Below are 25,424 nucleotides of genomic sequence, written 5' to 3'. Positions count from 1 at the left end.
CATTATGAGCACGTAGTATAAGGAACAATTTTAGAGGCAAAAAATGTTTGGGTACTTAGAACAATTTGTTAAGCTTGCAAGTGCCGTTAAACAAAATCAATGGATGGTTGTTTATGTATATAGCAAGGCTATGTATTGTTCATGAAAATGTTTCATTGTTTGTACCTAGATGTGATCTATGTTCCACATTCTATTATGGTTCAAACATTTTAGCAAGTCTTGCAAGTGATTGCAGTACAAAGTATATAGTCTCTTCTCACAAGTATTTACTCTCCTCTTTGATGTGTGCTATGAGCATCAAATTTTCCATTCATATGGGTAGTTATAATAATGAAAAAGAATGTTTTGATTAGTTTTTGTTAAAGGTACACTAGGTGTTATGGGCCTTAGTTTTTAGCAAAAATTGATTTGGAGCACATGTAAATTCATGAAATTGATACCTTATGAAGCATTTTGCACTTTATATATAGTATATCTACGAGCTTAGCTGTGGGTTTTATCAATCACCAATAGAGGTCATGGCTTGGTCTGGGTGCTGGCAAATGAGTGATTAAAATTTATACATACAGTTAACCAAGTTGGTTGTACATAACATTGTTGATTACTCAACAATGTTGCAAGGATATGACCCATGTTTACTAGTCATTTTTGGAGACTCTCTTGTAAATGGTTGAGAAACACAACTCAGTACTATCAATACATCTAGAGGTGGATAGACAATTTACAAGTGTTATTCTTGTTCTAAAGGATATGCTATGAGCGTATGTTAGCAATAAAAAATCCAGTTAGAAAGATTATTGAGTTGTAGGTGGAGTTTTCTTACCATGAGGCAAAGCATGTTGTGACTATGTTTAGTCCCTTCATGTTTAAATCAAGTTCTCAATATTGTCAACAGTTATGGTGGGTTTGTTTATTGATGAATAATGATAACAAGTCAAGGACTTAATCTTTGTTGATGAGTTATGTCAGCATATTAATTTCATGGAAAGTGAGAAGGTGTTTACTTTTATACACCTCTTACTTGTGGTAGCTCGTTTACTCTAGTGAGCTACAAATGGACATTACACATTATATTGAACATAGGTCGGTTACACAACACAGTTGCAAAGGGACAACAATTTTGAAAATCAAGATGTTCTTCTTGATTTCATTGAACCTCCTACTAAACCTTTGTTTTGATCAAAGGGGTAGCTGGGTCCATGAAGGATGCCACTGTGAAAAAAAATAGTGTTCTTATGAAGATAACATTACCTTTTTTTTTTGTGGAAAAAAATGCTTCTCCAAGGGGGAATAATGCTAGGCCTAAGGTAGGAATAGTGTGGGCACGGACCAATCTACATATGCATAGTTTAGGGGGATCCTAAAAAGGGGACCATGGGGTCTATTTAGGGCAAGATTGGGTGAAGACAAGCATGTTGTAGTTCCTCTGTCATCATAGGTAGCTTACCTATCTTTCCATTGAGCTTTGAATTTTCTTGTCTCTATATCTCCCTATTCAAGTCTTTGCATTTGAGATTGGATCTAATAGAGAGTCTCTATTGAGACTTGACCAGATGGTGCCACCTTGGGCTCAAGAGGCTAAAGCTTGGTTTATTTTATCAGACCTCTTATGAAATTCTTCAAAATTCTTCCATTCTAGAGATAGAGATCTTTCTTCCAATGCCTACTTTAGAGCCACAAGGAAATGCATTAGTTTTTTATCCTTGCTGAATGTTGCTTGATTTTCAAAAACCATGTCTTTAGCAACTTGCAAAACCAGTCTTTACTTAACATTTTTCTAGGGGGTAGAGATAGAAACTTTAACAAGTTTTTGGCTAAAGGGAATCTTATTCTTAGCACTCATAGATCCTCAAATGTATCACATCCAAGGAGTGAGAAAATATGTGGGGTCAACCCACTACTCTTGGGTACAATTGTAGTAGAATTAGTGGTATTTAAAAGATGGCACAATCAATCCACTCTCCAATCTTGCTAACCATGATAAAGAAACTTAAAAGTATCATTTAATGGGGTAATTAGGTAGATCATAACATCTTTGAGTGAGCATAGGAATCTCCATCTCCTGATCTTCCCACTCTTGTTGATATTCATTCCAAGGCTATCCATAATCATGTAGAGTACATCATCCTCAAGCTGGTAGAGGTTAGCGATCCTTCCCTGTAATCACAAGTGGTAGAGGCATCAAAATTAGTATCCAATAGTTTTGATGCCTCTTTTGTGTCATTGAGACAAACTCAAAAGCCATATTTACATACTTACATTGATGCCTTTCTTCCTCTACAATTACTAAGCCTTGATCAAATGTGAATGGATGTTTATGTGAAAATCCCTAAGTAGTTGTCAGCAGCTTGAACTTGCTTGCAACCTCACTTGAAGCCAATGTAATTCTATCCTTTTATGAATTTATTCCGGTCACCCATTTGTCAATCTTTTCCTTCTCTAATTTATTGAGCTCTAACTTGACATCTTAGGACTAATCCATGGCTTTGGCTTTGTGGAATGCTCCTCAATGGCCCACTGATTATCTTGGGTAGCCGCTCCATGGTCCTTGGTAGCTAGAGTTCACTCCATTACCTTGGTTTTATTTCAAATATTCATTTTCCAACCTAAAACATTTTGTTTCTCATTAATAAGAGCGGATGTGGTGGTAACTAATATTCTTAAAAACAAAACATTTCAATCGGAGGGACCACTTGTAGAATAGCTAGTGAATTGAGTCGTGTCCCTTTGGCTTCTAGTAGCAATGGCCTTGAGTAATGCTTGATGTGAGAAGATCAATTGGGGTTGCAACTGTCTACTTCTAGGGACTTGCTATACATTGTGTGCAAGCCACAGGGCTATAAGCACACAACCAGGCAGATGAAAACAAGCTCTACGTCTACGGGTGGTGTGTCACTCACCTTCTACAGTGCTTCCACCAAGGGAGTCCATGTGCGCATAGAGAAGAAGAAGCCACCATGTTTCCACTTGTCCTTCTCCGTGCCTCCGTGCTCACCAATTCTTTATCTCTCTCTCTCTGTCTCTCTCTCTCTCTCACACACACGCTCACAGACAGACAAGAAGAGGTGAAGCAAGAGCAAAGCTTGCACATTGCGAATTCTTTGAAAACCCTAGTTTACATCCTTATCAAGGGCTTGTCATCCTTTTCATATATGAGCACCCATATTTTGTTAGTCAGTGCTAAATGGGTTTGGTGCATCTTTCATCAGCGGTCATTGGCCTTTTACTATAAACCTCATGGATCGACAAGCTCGGCTCATAACTAAACATATGCACAAAAGAATAATGGTGGCATCATGAGTTCACATGCCTCCCTTTGTGATGTAGATTCAGTCCTCAAAATCTAGTAGGTGGACCTCCTTCGTCAATGTGGTAGAGCATTTTGGATAGATTTTCTGCACAACAAATTCACCATGAGAGTATGCAATCAAAATTTTATGGCAATAAAGTATGAGGAGAATATAAAGTACATGCGGACATTAGTAATTCCAAAGAATTATGAAATGCTACACTACCATTAAGGACAAATTAATTGCACTTTCATGAAATTAGTCAATCAAGAGTTTTGGGCTTATGGATGAATCTATCAATTAGGTACGTATGGCTACGGTTAAAACAACTACTCTAGTAGTAGCAAAGTTAGAAAAATTATCTAAATGCAAGATTCCCCAATTGTGCCTTTTAGCTTTGATTAGCCAACTAACTCTCACAACTCCAAACAAGAGCTTGAACTTTTCACTTTAATATTAATGGAAGTCTTTTTCATGTCATCATTTTTTTCTTTTTCTGTTCAAAATTATCTGCCGTGTGTGCTTGTTTTGTAGGTCCAACGCTTTTTTTTTTTCAAAGAAAAGTGCCCATATTGGGAACCTCGAGGGCTCTAGCACCATAGACAATACATGTGAGTGAGGTACCAAATCAAGCCGAGATTTCTCTTCTAGCTTAAGATTTTACCTTTGTGGTACTTTTTCTTTTTGCTTCAATGTCCTTTGTATTCTCACTAGTGTCTTTCTTTGTTGAAGTAAGCAAGCTTATCTATCCCTAAAACATTCTTGAAGTCTCAAACACCCATATAATTTTAACAACTAGGACTAGTGGTCAAGTAAATGAGTTAACCTAAAGTCACGGCCTCCTAACCTCAAGGCCCATCCATAAGACTAAACTCTAGTTCATCAACCTAAGCAAAGACAAATTTATATAGCTATAATGGTAGATAACAAAACATAACTAAATACACTTAATCAAACCATATAAAAACATGAGTAGATAATATAAATATCACAAGCATGAATCATGGAAAGTAGTACACTTGGAGGTATGGAATTGCTCATTTTGTTGAAGGAGATGTCCTCAACCATGTGGATGGAAATTCATATAAGTTCTCTTAATACTTCTACACAACAATATCAAGCAACAAGGCACGGTGAAAAGATTAAAACTCATGGAAAACAAGCTAAAACAAAATCTAGACCCCTAATTGACCTATCTGTTATCACTTATGGAATCAAGGGAAGAGGATATTATATAGACCGGGTTGCATCCCTAAGGCTAGGCCTCTATCCTCATCATCTAGAAAGACAAAATCATTGTCAGTGAGGCCATAGTCTTTGTTAGATTCTTCATCATCTTTGTATGCACATATGTTAATCAAGAACCTCGCTATGCATGGATATTCATCTTATGCAAAAGAAAAGGTATGTGCCACTAGAGAAACATTCGCAGGTATGGGTAACTAGTAGTCCATAGACGTATTAGCTATTCTAATTCCTCAAAAAAAAATTCACATGCGAGTCCTGTTACCAAATCCCATTCACAAGAAAGTATAGGGTGGCATATGTGAAACACTTGAGAAAAATAAAAGGGTACCTTTCATAAAAAATAGAAGCGCATGCCTGTGGTAAACTAGCCATATCTGAGAACACAGATAGATTTGGTTAGGTCTCTAAAACATGAGGGTTGTTTCTTTTTTTGCTTGATGTGACACGGTGCATTTGGGCTATGTGTTAGGTCTGATAGGATGAACTCTAGTTGCTAGTCGCTCTTGCTCATTTACTGTTTTCATTCTCTTTTTTGTTTTTTGAATTTGGTTTGCTTTAGTACTCGGGGGGTGCACTATGTAATCATGTTAATATATAACATGAGTTCAAAAGGAGGGGTTTTTAAATGAAAAGAATTAAGGAAATTTAACAAAGATACATTAAAATAAGGGGTCATTTTATTCATTCAAACATGTTAAAAGTGGGATGTTTTTTCAATACCCCGTGAATGAACATTATATAGGGGGTATTGAACAGTGAACATCCCGAGGCTTTAGTATAAGACTATATATATACATTCCCTAAGATTTGGAAGTTGAAGGGTCTGGAAGGAAGGTTAAGAGGAAAGCAATTGAATAATGATCGTTAGTAAGTGCTCCCCCCTTCCTTGGGTAGATCATACCTTTTGGAAAGTTGTCGTCACCTTTTGAAATCAACTGTTCCAAGTTGTAATGGGTGAAGATTTTGACCAATGGGATTTTTCCACCTTAGGTGATTCATCAAGCTGTAAGGGTGGTAAGGTACTCTCCCATGATCTTACTTGAGAAGTTGCTTCAGGTGATGAACTCATAATTGGAGGTACGGAGTCTTTTTAGTTTGTGTGGATTTGTACAATGGTAGGTGGAGGTTGTGTCAAAGCTTGTACTTTTGTAGATGAACTACATGAAGAGCTTGAAGCTTCATTTGACTTCCCTGTTCCTGAGCTAGGTGGAACAAAACATTCTTTCTTCGATACCCAAACTAGCTCTAGAACGGGTGGGTAATATTGCGTGATTTTCCCTTCCCACGGTCTTCAATCGACTTCATAGTTACAAGATCCAACTCACATGGATCTATAGGTGATAGGTAAGAACAAAAATTATGGTTAGGCACCAAGATTTTATCATTTACGTCACAGTAGCCTTGGACATCTAATAGTCTCTTAGGAATTCAACATAACTTTTCCTTACATTTCTTGGGGCAAGTGGGGCATCTCTTATGAGTCTTCTTTTCTGAACCAAATTGAGCATCGAAGGTGGTTGTTAACAAAGCTTTAGGGACCCATTTGTACAGTGCCCTTGAAAAATCACGCTGAGTCTTGGGTGCCTTGTTCCTTATATTTCTTGGGGCAAGTGGGGCATCTCTTATGAGGCTTCTTTTTTGAATTATATTGAGCATCAAAAGTGGTTGTTAAGAAAGCTTTAGGGACCCATTTGTATGTTTTCCTTGAAAAATCACGCTGAGTCTTGGGTGCCTCATTCTTTATTTCAGCCACAGAAGCTAAACCTCTACAGGGTTGTGCTATAGGGATAGATGTTTCAACCTCTTGAATATGCAATGTTCCATCCTGTGTTCCCTCAGGAGGAAATAACTTAGTGATTGTTGCTTGAATGGAAGGACTGAGAGTTTTCTTTTGCGTCATGATACCCCCGTTCTCCAATCTATAGTATACTTCGTTGCAGACATCCACTTACGCCTAGGTTTATGTTTCCCTCCATAGCACCCGTAGGCATGACCAAAAAGCTTTGAGCCGCGGCCATGTTTTCATATCTAACAAGAGTGTGCAAGATTCAAAAGACAATAGTTTTCTTCTTGTTAATATCCTTGACTTGGATGGTGCTTTCAGATAAATATGGCTTTCCTTAACACCACACTCCATAGGATAATAGATTATGTTTAGCTCTTGTGTCCAATAAAGCGTTATATAGCACTTTCCCATAGGTTCTATTTCACTCAATGGGGTATCTTAGAGGTGGGTCAAAATCTTCTAAATTGTTCTCTGATTCAACTTCAAATGCAGGTGTAACTCTAAGTTTGGCCTCTCGTTGGCATCTAATATGTTCTTGTCGCTCTTGAGCCTCAGCTTGAGCTTATATCTTTTTCAATTCTGCTTGTGCCTTGGCTGTTTTTTTTTAAATGAATGGCAAGTAGTTTCTCTTGGCCTAAAGGATCATAGTATCTTTTAAATTTACTCCCATTGAGTAATCAAATCATTTTCACTCCATTAAGAGTTTCCACACGAATGGTACCTTGTGGGGTGATTTTGCATACTCTATATGGTCATTTTCCCAAACATTTCATCTTTTTCTTCTCGTTACACACTCCATACATAAGAAATTTATCCCCAACCTTGATATCCTTGTTCTTTAAATGACAATAAAACCATTTATTTTGTCTATCCTTCTCCACAAGGGCATTTTGCAAAGCCAATTGTCTCTCTTCATTTAACCGATCAAGGATATATAAACGCTCAACTAAAGGGTTATCATCCCAACCTTCATGTGAAGCTACTCAAAGACTAGGAATGACAAACTACCGGGGCATAATTACTTCTTGGCCATATACCATCTTCAATGGTGTACAATTAACTCGGGGGGTTCAATATGTGTAAAACTACCATATCACGTGCGTTCAAGAAATGTTTGTAAAACCCTTATCTGTGAATTTTGTTAAGAATATAATGTACCTTTTTCTTTTAAAATCTGTAAGTTTTTTTCACATTTGAAAAAATAATGCCCTTCTGTATATATATTTCTGTAAGTTTCAAGAACTTTAAATACCCTTCAATTGAACTCACGTGAGAGGTTACATTTTTATTAGGTGACCTCCCCGGGACAATTAATAGCCACTTTGTACGCAACATGATAAGGCCATAGAATTGATGTTAACTTAAAATTCCAATCTGTGTGATGAGCCTCTACCGTCTTGTTCAAGATAGAAATTAAAGTCTTGTTGGCACTCTCAGCTTGGCCTTTTGCTTGTGGATAAGAAGGTGCCGACTTATGCTGGGATATCATGAAGCTTACTATGAGTTCCTATATCACTTCATTTATAAAATGAGTGTCATTATCACTCACAATTTCAAAGGAACAACCAAATCGCGTAATAATGTTCTCAAAGAGAAACTTAGCAATTGACCTTGCATCAACCTTGCGTGTTGCCTTAGCTTCTATCCGCTTTGTCACATAGTTAGTCGCAACAATAATATATCGGGATTGGGTGTTACGGGCTTTCGGACTAATTGGGCCTAAAAATTTCAAACCCCATTTTTCAAATGGTTTGGTCACTTTGTCACATAGTCAGTCGAAACAATAATATATCGAAATTGAGTTTAAGGGCTACCGGACTCATTGGGCCTACAAAGTCTACACCCCATTTTTCAAATGGTTGGGTTAATTTAATAGTATGTAGGAGCATCCAATCCTTCCGTTGTGTGGTCTTGTAATGTTGGAATTCATCGCATCCCTTTGCAAAAATTGATGCATCCCTGAATAAGGTGGGCCATTGATAGCATGATTGAAACACCTTCTTAGCAGTTAGTTGTCCTGAAAAATATCCTCCGACTATGCCCGTGCATGTTGGAATTAGGGTTGCAGAGAAATGCACACATCTTGGAGAAGACATAGGAAGCTCAAGGCACACAATAGAGAGTGTGTTACTTAGCATGCAATGGAAAGATAGATAGCCCTAGAGTGATGGGCGTATATACAATGCACGGGGGAGAAAACATCATAAAGAGGGAAAAAATGCCCCGGCGGTCCTAGTGTGTTCACACACATCACTACCACATGTATATGGTAACAAATCCCCCCAGGAGTGATGCGTGAATGAGAGTTGGCACATGAGTAAAGGGAAGTGCCATGCCCTGAGGACATGATCATCCACAAAGGGGAGTAAGCCCAAAGCTTTGTGGAAAGCTTCAAGCTTCTCACAAGACAATGCCTTTGTGAAAAGATCTGCAAGGTTGTCCTGTGTTGGCACATAAGCCAAGTTGATCTCTCGTGCTGAGAGCCTTTCCCTAGTGACATAGTGGTCATGCACCTCAATGTGCTTTGTGCGAGCATGAAAAACTGGGTTCCTCGCAACTGCCAATGCACTCTGACTATCAGTGTAGATAGTGTTGGCAGTGTCCTGTCCAACACCCAAATCAGCCATAAGGCGTCTGAGCCATACACACTCAACCGTAGCTGTGAAGACTACCCTGTACTCAGCCTCACAACTCAAAGTGGCCACAGTAGGTTGCTTCTTGCTCAACCATGATATACATGAACTGCCAAGCATGAAACAAAAACCACTTGTGGACACTCACGTGTCAAAACAACCAGCCCAATCTGAGTCGAAAAAAGCATGTAAGTCTGGCGGCAATGATCCCCCTTGGGATAAAACAAGCCAAGATGTAAAGTGCCACTAAGGTAGCAGAAAATCCTCTTGACAGCTTGCCAATGCTTAGACCCTGGGCTATGCATAAATCTGTTGACCTGTGAGACTGCAAACTGAATATCTGGCCTCGTGTTGCATACATAAATGAGGCAGCCAACAACAGTTTGGTAAAGAGTGACATCAGCCGGATCGCCAGCATCATGTAGAATCAACTTCAAACCTGTTTCCATGGGAGTGGAAATAGGTTTGCAATCCTCAATTCCAAACTTACACAAGGCAATACCACCATCACACTGCTTAAACTATATACCCAAGTAATGATGCAACAGCCCCAAATCTTTCATCTTGAAAGTAGCATTCAAATCAGCCTTAAATTCAGCAATATGTCTCTCATTTGGTCCAGTGATCCGCAAATCATCGACATAAAGAACCGCAATGAGAAGTACATCACCCTCACGCTTTACATACAATGTGCTTTCTGTTGAGCTGTTACGAAAGCCTCATTTAACCAAATGAGTGTCAGCTTTCCATACCAAGCACGAGGAGATTGCTTCAACCCATACAAAGCCTTCTTACATCTGCACACTTTGTCCTCTTGTCCTTTTATGACAAAACCGCGAGGCTGCGTTACATAAACTTCCTCAAATATATCACCATTCAAGAAAGCAATAACAAAGTCTGATTGATGTACATCCCAACCAAAATGAGCTGCCAATGCACATAGAAAATTCACAGTAGTCATACGACAAGTGGGAGCAAAAGTCTCTTCATAATCTATGCCTTTTTGCTGTGCATAACCCTTTGCAACAAGTCGAGCCTTATGGTGATTGATCTCACCATCCGGATTGCATTTCAAATTGTAAACCCACTTTGTACCAATGGCCTTTTTGCCAAGAGGCAAATCACATAAAGTCCATGTGTCATTTTCTATAAGTGCATTATATTCTGATTACATGGCAGCCATCCAATTTTCTAAATTCTGTGCTTCCTTAAAAGACAGAGGCTCCTCAACATCATGTAAGCTAGACACACCCCAAAGCATAAAAATCTGATGCATAAGATGCATGGCAAGAGCCTAAACGAGTACTACTAGACAAAGGTGCATCCAATTTACTGTCACGCAAAGTGTGCACCAGCCATTTTGGCATACCTCTAGCATGCTCATTTTCAGCCCTTTCCTCATCAAGTACATCATGTACATCTGCATCAGTAATAGGCTGATCTGTAACATTTTCAGAAACCCCCATAGGTTGTACATTTGCCTCATTGGAAATTACATTCGTATTTCCACCACTGAAAAGAGGCAACAAAGTGCCATAAATGTCCTGTGAGCTTACATTATTGTCTCTAGTACATGATAGCAAGGGCTGAACAGAATCTTCCACAAACACTACATCCCGTGAAACCAGAATACGCTTTGTTTCCGGATGATATAACGTGTAACCTTTGCTTTCAGCACTATAACCAACAAAAATACATATGACAGCCTTATCAACCAATTTTCTGCGCTGTGTTTATGGCACCAAAGCATATGCCAAATAGGCAAAAACATGCATGTGCTCAATAGAAGGCTTTCTATCATGCCATGATTCATATGGAGTAATAGACCGCAAAACTTTTGTAGGATGCATGTTAAGTACATAAGTGGCACACATGATGGCCTCAAGCCAAAAAGAATGCAAAAAAGCTTGACTTTTGACCATACATCATGCCATTTCCGTCAATGACCTGTTTTTTCTCTCAGCAACACCATTTTGATGAGGTGTATAAGGCACTGTACATTGGTGTTTTATCCCACGACTAGCCAAAAATGCATTAAATTCATGAGACATATCCTCCCCCCCTCGATCGGAACGGAGGGTGCCCATAGTACATTTCGAGACATTTTCAGCCATAGCCAGAAATTGTTTGAAGCACATGAAAACTTCGGACTTTGCTTTAAGCGGAAATACCCATGCATGCCTGGAGTAATCATCAATGAAATTCACAAAGTAAAGGTAATTGCCCAAGGACGGAGTTTGCATGGGCCCACAAACATCACTATGCACAAGCTGCAACCTGCATGTGGCCCGAACTGAACCATCCTTTGGAAACTTAGAACGCTGCATCTTACCCCAGATACAGCCTTCACAAACATGTTTGACAGGTGCTTCAAGAGGCGGCAAAGAAGCAACCATATCAGATTTCTGCAAACATAGCAAACTAGCAAAATTTAGATGACAAAAACGTGCATGCCAAAGTTTTGCATCTGAAATAGCCCTTGAATTTGCAACAACATTTGCAAAATTTTGTCCACACTTGTCATACAAAGTGAGCTTATACAGCCCACGACACAAAAGGCCAGATGCAACAATTTTATCACCAAAACTGAGAGCATGAACTATACATCTCTCATCGACAAATTTGACTACAAGTCCAAGTCTAGCAAGTGCGGATATAGACAAGAGATTCTTCTTGATCCCAGGTACATAAAGTGCATCAACAAGTGTGAAGGAATTTCCATTTGCAGCAATGAGAAAAATCTTTCCAACTCCTTGAACCGGATAAGAGGCATTGTTGGCAAAAGTGACTGAATTCCCATGAGGGACAGACTCGAGAGAGGTAAACAATTCATGATGTGAGGTAATGTGCTTTGTAGCACCACTGTCAAAATACCACACATGTGAATCTGCAGCAACTGACAAGCATGTATCATGCACACAGGATTGTAAGTGCACTCTGTGCTAAAAGCCCATTCTGCATCAACATCAGCATCATAGTCTCCTTTCATAGAAGACTCAATAATGGCTGCATTTGTAGTGGAACCAACATTTGCAGTGGAACCACCCTCTTTCTTCTTAGCCTCTTTGGCCTTCAACTTAGGACACGACTTGATCAAGTGATCATTAGCTTTACAATAATGACAACGCATCTTCTTTTTGCCCTTATCACCAGAATTTCTAGAAAAATTGCTGCTAATAGAAGCATTAGGAACAGAATTTTTGCCACTCACAGTAGAACCATAAGAAGTGGCTGCATTGCTGTTACCACCCTTTCTTTGAGAAGCAATAAAAGCCTGTTCGACTGCACGTTGCCTAGTCCTGTTTTTTCTGGAAAATGACTCTTGCAACAGCAATGTGCATAATGCATACTCTTGACAACTTCAGGATTTCCTTGGGTCATCAATCTCCAAGTACTAGCAAAAGTCTGGTAAGAATCTGGTAAGGAATCAAGAACAGTCTGCACACGGGAACTGTCTGAAATGACTTCACCTGTAGAAATAAGTTGCTCATTAATATCCTTGACACCAGAAAGAAAAGTGTCCATATCATCTTCCTCATGCATAATCTTCGACTCCAGCTCTTTACGTAGCAAAGCAATTTTAGCCTCATTGCGGCTTGCATAAAGACCCGCTAGAATATCCCAAGCCTGTATTGCAGATTTTGTTGAACGAATGTGAGGAACAATGGTGCACTTCACAGACAACACAATCAATGCATGAGCTTGCACATCCTTTACATCCCAACGAGCTTGTTCTACCGTAGGCAAAACAACTCTAATAGCAGCAAGACCTGCAACATCCTCAACATCGCCTACATTCTCAGATTCACGATGTACATCAATGCCCTGCACAATGTTCTAGATGCCCTTTGACACAAGAACATGTTGCATCATATAAGCCCACATAGGGTAGTTGTCCCCATCCAACCTGTCCTTAGCAGCAAACATCTTGAAGACATCTGTGTTGTTGTCAGCCATGGTAAATGTTGCACTTGATGTGAAAACTGCCCGAAAATAGGAGAAACGGAGCGGGAACAACACGTGCTATATAACACAAACTGTAGAAGACTATAAGGCACCTGTTATGTAGAAAATAGCACTGACAGAAATTTTGCACAAAATGACAAAATTGCCTGTGCAGATCTGTTTGTAGTGGAAACGGAGGCCGAAATGAGCCCGAATCAGAAATCTGAGCAGATTGAGCTCTACGAGCTCACCCAAAAAAATTTTTGACCTGCAAATGCTTGCCAAATCTCACTGAAATTGAAGAAAGTGAGTAGGCATGTGCTGGAGCAGCTGGCGACTAAGCCAGGGAGGATGCTACCTGCTCTGATACCAATTGTTGGAATTAGGGTTGCAGAGAAACGCACATAGCTTGGAGAAGATGAAGGAAGCTCAAGGCACACAATAGAGAGTGTGTTACTTAGTATGCAATGGAAAGATAGATAGCCCTAGAGTGATGGGCGTATATACAATGCACGGGGGAAAAAACCTCCTAAAGAGGGAAAATATGCCCCAGTGGTCCTAGTGTGTTCACACACATCACTACCACATGTATATGGTAACAATGCGTGATTCTTATAGTATGTACAAATACTCATCCTCACAAGCACATTGTCTAAGAATATGGTCTTTCCCTAGCTTGCAGAGAGTACCTGCAATTAGAGAAGAAGGTTCACATTACTTTAGTAACTTTTGAGCTATATCCTTATGAAGCTCCTTGGATGGAAAACCATTAGCCAAAGTTTTTACAATATTCTCACTCCATTCAGGCATGGTCTTGACTAGGAATAGGAAAGTATCAAGCAATTCGTCATCGATTTAGTAGGGGCTTCACCATTGGGTATGCGAGACAAATGATCAGTCTCATGACGTGCCTTTTATCGGGTCTCACCATGGTGGTAAAATCAACCTCAAGAAGAATTAATAGCCATCATGTAATTCTTTCTATGGAACATGGTTTGTTTACTAGATACAACAATGCTTGATGATCCACATAAAAAACAAACTTGTTGGCAAGAAGGTAATAGTAGAAAAATTTATTTATTGCATGAATCATAGCTAAAGCTTCCCGCTCTATAGTGGTATAGTTTCTCTCGGCATCATTCAGTTGACAACTTGCAAAGCTAATGGGGTAGTCCACTTTATGTTCTCTTGGTTAAGCTAAAACACACCCAATAGAAAAGTTTGACGCATCACTATGCACATGGAAAATTACGTTCCAATCAAGAACTTGCAAGATTGGAGCACTTGTCATGGCTCTTTTTAATAATTCGTAGGCATGGTCACTCTCCTTGGTCCAGTGAAACTCAATAAGAAGCTTGTACAATGGATGAGCTTTCTTAACAAAGTTTAAAATAAACCGTCGATAATAACCAACATGTCCCATGAATCTTTGGACTCCCTTATAGTCTATTATTGGTGGTAAATTATCAATGGCTTTAATTTTGATTTCATATGAGGAAATCCCATTCTTGGACACAATATGCCCTAAAATGACTCCATGATTAACCCAAAATTGGCATTTGAAAGGGTTCAATGAGATGCGATACAATCTGCCCCTTTTAAACACTTTTTGCAAACATGATAGATATTCTTTCCATGAAGAATAAATGCAAAGGTCATCTAAAAAAGATTTGAAAAATTCCCTTAAATATACCCTAAAAGCAGTGTTTATTAATCTTTGGAATGTAGCAAGGGCAATAGTTAAGCCAAAATCCATAACACAAAATGTAAACGCTCCAAATTTAGTTATAAAAGCGGTTTTACCCTGGTCCTCTAGTACAATCATGATTTGATTGTAACCAGAGTACCCATCTAACAAGATATAATCTTTCTTTCCTGCAACTCTCTCAAGAACATGCTCCAAATATGGCAAGGGGTAATGGTCTCTCTTAGTGGTAGCATTAACCTTCTTGAGATCCACGCACACTCTGAGTTTCCCATTCTTTTTTTGCACAATAACTATTTGTTGAAAGATCCATTCTAAGTGCTCAATAGGGTATATGAATCCACATTTGATAAGCTTTTTGAGTTCTTCCTGAATAATCTTTGTATACTTAGGATTCATTGGGTAGGGTCTTTGTTGGACTGGTTTAGCAGTTGGAATTGTATGTTGCACTACAGAAGGTGGAACTCCCTTCATGTCATGATATGTCCAATAAAATATATCCTTGAATTCGTTGAGGAGCTCATGAAGTACATATTCCTTAGTCTCTGTCAGGTCTTGGGCAATGAAAACAGGTTTGGAGTCTTCACTTGGGTCCGCTAACTCTATTTCTTTAACTATCGCTAGAACATCATAGACTCCATTACTTCCATTATTAGGTGTTCTTTGGGCCTTTGTATAAAAAATGTTACACTCCTCCATGGTGTAGGATTTGAAATGATCAAGTGTAGGGTGTAAGTCTGTGGGATCTTGTTGTGTTGTAAATTGTGATTTTGCCTCCACTTCCCTTAGTTTTTGAGCTAACTCTTGATTTTGGCGTCTCCTTATAATATGGCTCAACTTTGGCTTCTTTATGGCCTTTAACTGTGCAATATCGATGGCTAATGGACTACACCAGATGACGCTTTGAAGGTATTCACCCCAATTAGTTACCAACTTTTGATGAGCATCACATGCCCCCATATAACTGAGCCATTATGCGATAGATTTCTTTTCATTTATCCTAGCACGTACATTGGCTCAATATCATTGCCTCTTATATTGTTTAATCCTCTTGTATAATTTTTTATTATGGGAAATCTCTAATGCAGAGTTGTTAGATGAATTGCTACTTGTGTCTTCTCCTCTCTAGGATAGATTTTCATCTAGGGTACCACTCAGCCTTGAATGGTTTGTCCCCACATTTGCACCAATATTTAACTCAGATTATTTGTCCTCAGAGTCAATTTCAATTGATGATTCCAACTCCAAATCATGTGGGTTATAGTCTTTTGAGACTCTAGTAGTTCCAATGTCAGTAAAGCCTTCATCTCGTAGGTCATCAAAAGCTATATGCATTGCTCCTATCATATTCAAAGGTACGAGTTGTGGAACTTCGTTCCCCTCAAGTGTTACGTAGTCCATGTTGTCAGACTCGGCCATTCCAAGTAAAACATCCATGTAGGGGGAATCTTTCCCAACATCGGTGTCCGTTTTACACGTGTAACAATACTGCAATGGGGCCGAGTGAATTGTGGTGTCAGATTTATGGTCAATTATAGATATGTTTCCTAGAGGATGTGCTTGACGAGTTACAAGATCAACTCGCATGATAGAGTCTTGGAACTGTAAGTAGACATGGTTTTTAGACCAATCATGCACCTTTTTTTCTTTTCTCATGAAAGGGCATCCTAAGATCATTTCAGATGACATAATGTGCTTGGAAAAAAATGTAACAATGAAGGTGTGCCTTACCTTGTGTCCAAGGACCTTGATCTTGAGATCTTATAGCATCCCAATAGGTTTTATGATGGTCCCATTGGCCATCTTTACCACTATGTTTGTAGTTCCAAGGTGAGGTCTCCCCATAGATTCCCAAAAATTTTTAGTTACAATGTTAATCCCAACGCCACCATCAAGGATTCCCTTCATAGTTAATCCTTTGGTAGTGATTGTTAGGGTCACTGGATTAATCACCTTCAAAGTATTGTCCTAACTTGTTGACAGGTATTTCAACAATAGAGTTCTCATCCAGGTTGGGTTGTGGATCTAAGACCTATTTATCGGTGCAAATTGTGGTAACCCGACCTTCAATTCTCCATTGAGTAAAGCTTGAAGATCTAGGAATAGCTTGGGGTCTCCATATAGTTTAGACATGATGGTGGTTCTAACTTTTGAAGCCATGAAATCCATCAGTTTGGAAATAGTTAACATAACGTTTTGGTCTTTAGTCACTTGACATGGGGAAGATGGGATCTCCATTTCTTCAATAGGGTCAGGTAATCCCTCTGTAAACATTCTCTCCAACAAGAAGGGAGTATGCCCACTTTCCAATGACTCAAAGTCACTTTCTTCTTGGATGACACTAGGTAGGGCTGGTGGTCTATGGTCTTTGTAAGGTTGATTTAGTCAAACCCCAATTCAAAGATTAACATAGGGAATGGTGGTGACCCTGTGTATATGAGGGACATTAAAAATGATTCTAATTCAGGTGAAACCATGGAGATTAAAATGGCCATTAGAGAAGAGAAAACAAGGATCATGATGAGCCACAATGGACACAACCCATGGAAAAGTGGAAGAAGATCATAACTTACCCAAACCCTATAAAGGAGATTGAGCAAGTGAAGCAATTAAGGAGTTTGGTAGATGAGCCCAAAGGGAGCTAGAACCAACACCTAGGAAGATCCAAATCCGCCCATGTGTGGCCGCCTTGTGTAGATAATTCCTCCTTTTATATGCCAAAAGGGTTGCCCTCTCTCATGAGAGGTAGCCATGTGTAGCCGCCCTTGTGTAGATAAATCCAAATCGGACCCTCCAATCCGCCCATGTGTGGCCGCCCTTGAGAAGACAAGTTCTCTTTTGAATTTGGCCACCGGCTACCGGCCATTGACGACCGGCCACTGGCCAACCGGCCAAAAGACCTGTCGTTTTCCGACCACTTTCCAGACGTCGTAAGGCCATAATATTCCGACAAAAAGGAATATTTCGGTGAAGTGGCCGTGAATTTTTTTATTTACGGCTAGTGATTTTAATTTACGGCTAGTGATTTTCCTTCACGCACGATGGCTTCTCCTCATAATGGGGGCCTTACAAATGTGCATTTTTACCATAGAAAAATACAAGGGGTAAATCAGGCTCCATACTTAACAAAATGGGTGCTTTTGTCCTCCTGGTCCGTGTTGCAGTTTTAGGTGAGAGTCTTGTTTGAATCCAAGATCCACATGTCATTTTTGTTGGTCTTTGTTTGAGTACCCAATTTTGAGTTGTTTATTTTAAAGTTGGCTCTGACTTCTTGGGTACCCAAATCTGCTTCACATGTCTTTGTGCGTGATATGCATTTGGTTTTGGTTGGATCTAAGGGGTTTGTACTGAAGGGAGCTCCTTGTTGTGACGCTTTAGAATCTAGATTTTCACTTGATTACCTTGTGCATCAATCAAATTCTTTGGTACCCATACCTGATTGTACCGTTGGGATTGTTTTTGCGGTTTACCATTTGTCGTTATTGAGGTAGCTTTAAGATTGGTCTGCTTAAATTGTGCAACCTTTTCCTTCTTAAACTAGACTTCCTTAGGTGATGTTTGTGATTATAGTGGTGGTTGTTTCCTGGTGAGTTTGTTGGATAGATCCCTTGGACTATTCTCGATGCTCAACTCTCCAGTAGTAATCCCTTTGTTTTTCTCTTTGGAATGATCTATTGTAAGGAAGGGTTGTTTGCCTTAGCTTTTAAGTCCGTTACCAATGGTTTTTTGTTTTTTTCTACCGCAAAAAAAACCACTTGGTTTTCTTTTGCATGTTGAATGTTGGTTGTATCAGAGCTCCAATCAATCTATACACTGTACTTTCTCTACCATGGTTGACTGAGCAATAATGGGTGTTGCGTTGGCTTCTCTTCTACCACATAAAACTTATGCGGATAGAGATATTGATTAATCTGCACATGTATCACCATCCATCCCATTTCCTTGATTGAATTCTCTAAATAACTTTGAGTGTCCTATTGTGTTTGTTGAAGCTCTTCCTCAAGTGTCAATTGCTTGTATATGCTGTAGATATGATTTCCTTGAGCTCCGGAATTTAAGATTTGACTGGCTTTCACTTGATTGACTCCAAGCTTGACTTTTTTTGTCAGATCCACCGTATGCTCCTCTTCAAAATTTGTCACTTTGATTACATTGATCCGTAGCCATTGTCCTTGCTTCTTCTGTTGTTGTAGAAGCTTTCATTTTGCCATGCATTTTTGCAAGATCGTTTCTTTTCCGCATGTATTTGTTGAAGCATGTTCTAGGTTAGTGGTAAATGATATTTTTTAAGTTGACAACCACTAATTCAATTAGGCATTTCTTCACCATCCAATTGTAACAAGCTTGACAACCCCACTTGGTGATATGTCGATGATCACCAAGGGTCCCATCCCTTTCTTTTTGAGTTTTTTTGCATGTTGTTTCAATATATAAACCAAGACATAGTCTCCTGTTTTAAACTTTTTCAAGTGTACATGCTTATCAAAAAATTCATTTTGTCTTCTTTTTTGAGCGTAGATAGAAGCTACAGCTTTCAAGAGAAGCTCATCTAGTTTCTTTAGGTCATTGACTCTTGAAGACAATTTATGGCTTGTCCATTCGAGTTGTTTAGCTACTCTTAGTGTTGGGATCAAGAACTCCATAGGCAAGATCGCATTAAGACCAAACACAATATTGTATGGTGTTGTTCCAATAGATGTTTTGTAGGCTATCCTATAAGGTAGAGTGTAACTGTTTTGGTCCCAATCTGCTCTTGAATTTGATCTATTTTGGTCAAGATAGTGCATAGAGTCTTATTTGTAGCTTTAGTGTGTCCATTAGCCTATGGATGGTATGGACAAGACTTCATGTAAACTACCATGAGTTCATCTAAGAGTTCATCTATAAGAAATTCAATATCTTTATTAATGAAATGTGTGCCACGATCACTGACAATTTCTATGGGTAGACCATATCTGATAAAGACATGTTCATATAGAAACTATGCAGTGGTCCTTGCATCTGTCTTCTATGTGTCCCTAGCTTTAGCCCATTTTGTGAGATAGTTGAGATAGCCACAATGATATATTGGGCATGAGTTCTGTAAGCAGGGAGTGAAATCGGTCCAACAAAATCTATACCCCACCTAGCAAAGGCTTTGGTAGGGCATCTCATCTCTTCTTATTGGCACTTTGGTACAGTGACACACATCACATCTCTTAACGTATTTGGTAGCGTCCATGTGTAATGTAGGCAACCATATTCTAGTGGTTAAGACAATTTTTACCATCTATCCCTTGAAAAATGGCCTCCATGGAGTCCTTCATGTGCCTGCTCTAGGACTGGTAAATTGTTGGAGGTCGTAGCATAGCTCACAACCCACCGACATAATTTCAATCCTGTGGAATGGAACCCGGCTAGTGCATGAAGGCGTGGATGCATCAAATGTGACAAATTGAGGACTCTAATGAGAGAGCAGGAGTTAGTGATTAGAGAAGAAGGAATGCAAGAAGAGATGGAAAGATCTTCGCACACACACCTTGATCCATCACTCAAGTCTCACAAGCTCAACGAAATGATGCTAATCTCTCACTAATGACTAACATTCACATACAAAATCATGCACACACAAGCTATGGAAGCCAAGATTAGAGAAATTCAATGCCATTACCTCAACACACACACACACACTAATCGAGCACACACATGTGGAAATCAATTGACGTGTGTGCTTATTTTGTTTTTGCTTCTCAAAGAAAGGCACCCACAATGGGAACCTCTAGGAATCTAGTACCATAGGCAATACATGTGAGTGAAGTACCAAGATAAAACCAGGATTTCTCTTCCAGTATAAGATTTTACATTTTTGGCACTTCTGTTTTACTTTTTTAGCTTCCATTTCCTTTATATTCTTACTACTGTTCTTTGTTGTTTGAGTGAGCAAGCCTCTCTATGCCTAAAACACTCCTATGGTCTCAAACACTTAAATAATTTTACTAACTAGGACTAGCAGTCAAGTAAATGAGTTAACCTAAAGTCACGGCCTCCTAACCTCAAGGCTCCTCTATAAGACTAAACTCTAAGTCAATTTAACTAAAGCAAAGATAAATTTCTACAATGGCAGATAACAAAACATAACTGAATGCACTTAATCAAACCATGGAAAACCACAATCAACAAATATAAATATCTGCAAGTATGAATAATGGAAAGAAGTACACTTGGAGATATGTGATGCATCTCCTTGATAGCTGTGGAAATAATCATGCAATGCTCGAGCTCAATCTATCCATGCTAGGTGAGTTGAGGTCCATCTATGCTGCAAAATCATAAACAAAAAACTACCACCTAGAAAGTGTGTCAGCAAAGAAGTGAAAGTTTTATTACCTAAATGAAAAATAAAAAAGAACTCCTAAACTAAGGTCTCATACCTGGATGCCTAGAGGGAAAAAAACCCAAAGGGAAAAAAGTGCCTTTAGTATGTGCACATGTATCTAGTGCATCATAATCAATCTGCACTAATCAAGGGTCTAGTGCAACTAGGAGGGATAAGAGAACTCTCTCCAAACAATCGTATCCTATCGTGGTCCCTCTACTGGACACCTCTGTTGTAATGTATCTGCTCTAGGAAGTGTAAAAGAGCTATGAGTGCTCATATGGTGTGTGCTGCTAGACAACCTCTAGGAACCCAAACCTGTCTATGTCCCTCATAAAATCCTTGTTCCTCTAGTGACTATCTAGAAGCTAGCCATCCCTGTGGTGTACCCTCATGTGCTCTATGGCTTGCTATCCACACAAGTATGTCATCACTAGACAAACATCTATCATGAGGCTCTCTGCGGGGAACATAAACCTGTCTAGTCCTATGGTAGGCTCTATGAATCAAGTTATAGCTAGAATCCCTCGTATGCCCTGCTAAAGTATCACTACACTAGGGTGTAGGGGCCAAACTACACTCTAGTGGAATTGATACATGTGATGTGGCCTCTATGGTGGTCTCGTCAACATGGTCTATAGGTACCTGATCTAATAATGTCTCACAAGTCATATGTGTCCGCTCTATGATCAGGGAATGTGGTCGGGCCTCGGCAAGAATAGATGGCTCTATGGAAACATTTGTATGATGTGTCTTTTTTGTAGGTGAATCACTCAATGGTGTGTCACTCTACTGTGTAGCAATGTGATGAGCAGAACTTGTCAACTCAATGGGGTTAGTCTCATAATGATGAGGCTCACTCTGTGGTAGGCTAGGCTCTAGAGCTACAACTAGTGGCATAGTCCTAGGAATCCCTCTCAAAGGAGTATTTTTCTGAGCATAAGGGTAGAAAACTAAAATCTTGTTCTACCAAGAAGGGAATCAAGCAATTGCAAAAGGCTTGTGTGCATTTGGAGGAGAAGTATGCATGTTATTCTGATTGGTATGACAATAGTACTACTAGTGATGATGAGGTGGAATGGAGTTACCCAATGGGAGTGTCGGTGATTGTGAAGAAGGGAGTAGAGATGGATGTGATCCAAGGAAGCCACAAAATTCCTATCCAAACCCTAGAACCAACATCGGGCTTTAACCCTAACGTGGTAGATCTTCAATCCCATAACCTCAAGGAGATGTGTGATCCATGCAATGCATGTGTCAACCATGACTTTGTTTCAAAAATGCAGATTTCAAAAATTTCAGCAATGAACAAATATGAGGCTGAATTTTCAAGTGGTGTTTCTAACTACTCTGATTTCCAAAATTCATTTCTTTTTGGAAGTTTTCTCCATGTTGCAATGCAAAGTGAAAGTAAGAACCAAAATGAAGCAAAGGTTGCAAATTTTGAGGATGTTTTTTCTCAAATAGAAGATCAATCAGAATTTGTTGAAGAGGAGGATGTTTTGTCTTATCTTGATGAGGAGAATGTCATGGATGCACAAATGAAGCAAGAGTTAGGTTTTGCGGAATTTGAAATTGAAGAAGTGCAGATTCAAAGTTGTTTGGATGTGATTGTTCTTGATCCAATTATTCAAAATCAGATGGTGAATCTGAATTTTGTGTCTTTCAAATGATCAATTTGACATGATTGGAGTGTTTTCAAAATGCAGACTAACTGGAATGTGCAATCAGATTTTCATCAATCTGAATTTTGCAAAATCAAGTTTTGGTATTCCTGATGTTGATGAAGAGAAGCAAATTGATTTGCTATCACCAAAGGAAGCTGAAGCTGAGTGTAATTTGTTGATTTGTGCATCTGAATTGAATCAAAATGTAGGGATAGCAAATCAGATTGTCAGTTTGCTATTTGAAAATCCATAAAGTCAGATAAATCAATTTCTCAAAGAAGCTGAATTGACAAAAGTTTTTTGAAATGACTAATCCATATTCAGTGATGTTAGAGATGTTGAAGAAGATTTTTTATCAATGGCAAAGTTTATTTTCAGAAATGAACCTATTTTACTTCACTTTGAAGTGAAATTTGATTTATTGAAAGTGTTCTTTGTTGCAAATTGGTGGCTGAAGTTGACACTAGAGAAGCATATCAACTATATGAGCTTATTCTCAAAGACAAAATTTGCAGATATCAAAAAATTTGGAGTTTTTCAAGATCAGTTTCTATGTATGAAGTGGATATTACTGATTTTTTGAATGCAGAAGTTGCAAATCAGATTTTGCAGATGCAAGATATTGAGCATATATGATGACTGAAGGATCCATATTTCTTATTGTTTGAATCAGATTTTGCAGATTGATGATCAGGCAAAGAGTATTTTCCCTTTGATCAGAACTCAAGTGGAATTCAAAGGGATATGATATTTTGGATGTTTTTCATGACAAAATTACAGAGTTTGCTGAATGGAATGATTGATTCCTATGGAAGGAGTTGTTCTATCTTTGATTTACCTGAAATTCTTGATTTTGAAGAGAAGGACTTTATTTCAGATTTGGAGACAATTCTAACTCAATGTTGGAAGAGTTTTGTCTATTGCAAAGTTTTTATGAAGCAGATTTTCAGATGGATACAATATTTTGGATGCAATATCAGAATTCTGAATTTTTGATGCAGATATCATAATTTGCAGAGATAAAGATGTTCTTGAAGCTGAATTTATTTTCAAGAAGATTCAGTATGATTGTTGATTAGTGGTTTTACAAGTTTATCTTGTATGAGGAGGATTGGATGTGTTTGTATATGATGATGTCGGAGTATTGGCATGTTGCTATATATTGATGCACATGTAGTTCACTTGATCTAGTGAGGTACTGCGCAATACTTTGGGATATCAATGTAAGTTTTTTGGGAATTATTGGGCGGTGTCTAGTTGTTTTGTATGGTGTATGTTGTGTATCTTGGATTAAGTTCCAGGCACTACACTTTGCATCATATAGGGCTATTAGCACTGATATTTTGGGATAAGGCATTTGACTTTGATCAAGGGATGTGTGGATCCGAGTCGGAATTCTACAAAATCCACCACCGGGACGTGCCATGTGTTGACTGGATATTATATGTTGAGTCTGAATATTGGTTGGTCTGAAATTGGGATGCCGCTCTGAATATTGTTAACTATAAATATTACTGACTCTGAATATTGGTTGGTCTGAAATTGGGATGCCGCTCTGAATATTGTTAACTATAAATATTACTGACTCTGAATATTGCTGAGTCTGATATTTGGTAGTCAGATATTTGCTGACTCTGATTATTACTGAGTTTGATATTTGGTCATGCTAGTCGGATTATGTCACGCTGGTCAGATTATGTCATGCTGGTCGGAATTAGCTTCAGTCAAATATCTCTAGATCGGATTTTGGCTAGGTCGGATTTTGTTGACTCTGATATTTTATGCCAAGAACATTTTTGGGTTGGACAGTTATAACCATCAGTTAGCACTTGTATTTGGACGAGTTCTGAGTAGGGGAATGTGAGAGAAGCTTTAGCCATGGTGTTCCTTGCTCTGTATGATCTTTTCTCTGTGTTCTGTTTGCTGACTCTAAAGTTATCTGACTGTGTCTTTTGCTGAGTCTGATTATGGAGTGAGTGTTTATTCTCTATTTGAGAGCATGTGTGTGAGAGAGATTCTTGTGTTGTTTGAACCCCAACATCGTCAACACTCCCCCCTTTCAATGCTTTGTCATCCCTGACAAAGCCATGTCGAGGTAGACGTTCGAGGAAGGATGTGCCTGCAAAAGAAAAATGTCAATGAGGTAGCAAGCTGAATATATGGCAATAAAGCATGAGGGGAATGTAAAGCTTTGTGGAAATAAGTAAATGCAAATAATTATGAAATGCTACATTGCCATTAAGGACAAATAAATTGCACTTTGCTAAAATTAATCAACCAAGAGTTGTGGGCTTATGGATGAGTCGATTAATTAGCTATGGCTAAGGTTAAAACAACTACTCTAGTACTAGATAAGTTAGGAAAATTATCTAAATGAAAGATTCCCTAATTGTGACTTTCAATTTTGATTAGCCAACTAACTCTCTCAACTCCAAACAAAAGCTTGAATTTTTCATTTTAAGCTCACTGGAAGTCTTTTTCTTGTCATTTTTCTTTATTTTCCTTTTTCTCTTCATTTTTATTTCTTTTACATTGGTTGAAATCAATTGACATGTGTGCTTATTTTGTATGACCAGGGATTTTTGCTTCTCAAAGAAATGCACCCACAATGGGAACCTCTATGAATCTAGTACCATAGGCAATACATGTGAGTGAAGTACCAAGATCAAACCAGGATTTCTTCCAGTAAAAGATTTTACATTTTTGGCACTTCTGTTTAATTTTTTTTAGCTTCCATTTCCTTTATATTCTTACTAGTGTTCTTTGTTGTTTGAGTGAGCAAGCCTCTCTATGCC

The sequence above is a fragment of the Adiantum capillus-veneris genome, chromosome 6 (assembly GCF_014529385.1).
Source record: "Adiantum capillus-veneris isolate H3 chromosome 6, ASM1452938v2, whole genome shotgun sequence".
Classification (NCBI taxonomy): Eukaryota; Viridiplantae; Streptophyta; class Polypodiopsida; order Polypodiales; family Pteridaceae; genus Adiantum; species Adiantum capillus-veneris.
The sequence above is the reverse complement of the archived record's forward strand: the minus strand, read 5'-3'. Positions refer to the sequence as shown.